Source organism: Montipora foliosa, chromosome 9, assembly GCF_036669935.1.
Source record: "Montipora foliosa isolate CH-2021 chromosome 9, ASM3666993v2, whole genome shotgun sequence".
Taxonomy (NCBI): domain Eukaryota; kingdom Metazoa; phylum Cnidaria; class Anthozoa; order Scleractinia; family Acroporidae; genus Montipora; species Montipora foliosa.
Genome location: NC_090877.1, coordinates 27,542,554 through 27,545,053, shown reverse-complemented (window position 1 = coordinate 27,545,053; position 2,500 = coordinate 27,542,554). Strand labels below are relative to the sequence as shown.

General features: G+C 33.6%; 1 protein-coding gene across 2 annotated transcripts in view; it reads right to left on the bottom strand.

Annotated features, from left to right (window-relative positions):
* Positions 1-2,500, bottom strand: part of LOC137971059 (trace amine-associated receptor 5-like) — a 70,185-nt gene that overhangs the window by 31,446 nt on the left and 36,239 nt on the right. The window lies entirely within an intron of this gene.

The following is a 2,500-nucleotide window of genomic DNA, read 5'->3' as shown; positions in this document are numbered from 1 at the left end:
AAAGGCCTTTGATTCTATCTAATGGTCCTTCATACATGACACATTGAGATCCTACGGCTTCGGTGCTTCGCTAATTAACTGGGTGAAAACCCTGTATAGTCATACCGAAAGCTATATTCTGAATAATGGATGGCAACTAACTTTTTTGATATTCAAAGAGGCGTCAGGCAAGTCTGCCCACTCTCACCTTATCTATTTATCCTATCGGCAGAGGTGCTTGCCACAGCAATTAGAAAAAATACCAACATAAAGGGAATCTCCGTAAGTGGTGTGGAAATTAAGTTAAGTCAGTACGCCGATGACACAACACTTATATTAGACGGGTCACGTGAATCTCTCGTTTCATCTCTTGCAATGCTGGACGATTTTAGCAAAGTCTCTGGCCTCAGACTCAATGATAAGAAAACGGAGGCTCTATGGATCGGCGCAAGTATTGGAAATGATAAAATTCTATTATCGGGAAAAGAATTGAAATGGCCAAAAGACAAAGTAAAATCCCTAGGGTTATGGATTTCAACAGACTGCAAACTATCTGCATCTTTAAACTACAATGAGAAACTTGAAAAAGTTAAAGAAATTCTAAGATGCTGGAAATACCGTCGACTCACACTGATAGGGAAAATCACTGTTATCAAGTCATTAGTGGTCTCCCAATTAGTTTATCTACTCTCGCCTCTCTGCTCAAACTACAAGGTCTTAAACGAAATAAACGATTTACTCTACACTTTCTATGGAATGGTAAAGGCGACAAAATAAAACGGAAGGTAATGATCAATGATTTTGGTCTTGGCGGCCTAAAAATGATTGATATTAGCTCCTTCAATAAATCTCTTAAAATCACATGGATAAAAAAATATTTAGATAACAATAACAAAGGAAAATTGAAAATCTTTTGTGATAAAGACCTTAAAAAATATGGCTTTCAAAGTTTTTTTTCCTACAATCTCAATGATAGAGACACCTTATCGACAATAACAACTTCCGACGTCTTTTTAAAAGAACTATTAGGAATCTGGGCAGAAGTTAACTTTGAGCCTGAAATAATGTCAAGAGAACACTTTCTGGATCAACAACTTTTGCATAATTCCCTAATAAAGATAGCCAACAAGACAGTTTTTTTTAAAAACTGGTTTACAAAGGGAATAACTCGGGTGAAACACCTGTTAGGATCAGACAACACTTTTATTTCATTAAATGACTCCTGCTGCAAGTATGAAATAGACCCTCGCCCTCTCAGTTTCTACGGATTAATATCGGCTGTAAAGTTTCTTCGCAGTAATTCTAATTTTCAGAATGTGCAAAACGCCGACTGCGAATTTGAACCACTGACAACAAAAATTTTACAAGCCAAAAAAGCAATTACATTAATATATAAAAAAAACTGATAAGTAACAAGGGTTTAACCCCAGAGTCATCTCAAAAGAAATGGCTACAAGATTGTAGTCTACCAATAAATGACAACATAAATTGGACTGATGCCTATCTCTTGGCTAAAAAATGCACGAAGAGTACTAAGCTGATAGAGTTTCAGTTTAATTTTTTACATAGACGTGTACCAACCAATAGCTTCTTATTTAGAATAGGCCTAAAGGATGATAAAAATTGCAGTTTTTGTCACACTTCCCCCGAGTCATTAATTCATCTTTTCTGGTCATACCACAAAACAACTCACTTTTTGAATAAAGTTACTGAATGGCTGAAAAACTTAAAGAGATTATACTTTGACGAACATTACTGCTTTGGGTCTGAGGCCAGACATCTCTCATTTTGCGCTTTTTATCAACTATTGTTTCCTTTTAGCACGATACCACATATGGCTCGCTAAAACAAAAGAAAACCATCCAAATCTTACGCATTTCATATGCACATTAAAATCACAATACGAAATAGAAACAAAAAGTGGAGAAACAAAGAAATGGAAACCTCTTGCAAGATATATGAAGATTTAATTATAACTTAAATTATATTATTAATACCTATCTCTATTTATCTCCCTTCGTATTAGCTTTCTCCTGATCTCCTGTCAGATGCATAGCTGATTGTACCTGTAATGTATTACATGCCTTTGATCTGTTTTTGATGTTTTATGACCTAAGCTGGAAGGATAATTATGTATTTTTCTCTCTTTTTTTCTCTTTGCCCCTGGCCGTTACTGTAGCTGTTAGTAGTGTACTGCATGTCATGTAAATATTGTGTAATTGATATAAGTAGAGTAAATAATTAGCGTAATATTATGTAAATAGAGTTAGTGAGGTAATCGTATTTGTATTGTAAGTATTGTTTTCCTAGTGTTATCGTTAATATAATTATTGAACCATTAAAATTAAAAATAAATAAATAAATAATAATAATAATAATAGTAATAATAATAATAATAATAATAATAATAATAATAATAATAATAATAATAATAATAAAAGATTATCGTTGTAATAGCACCAAGCGAAACTATCCAGAAGCAGAAGATAACGGAGACCGGTCGATAAAAAAGCCAAGACAT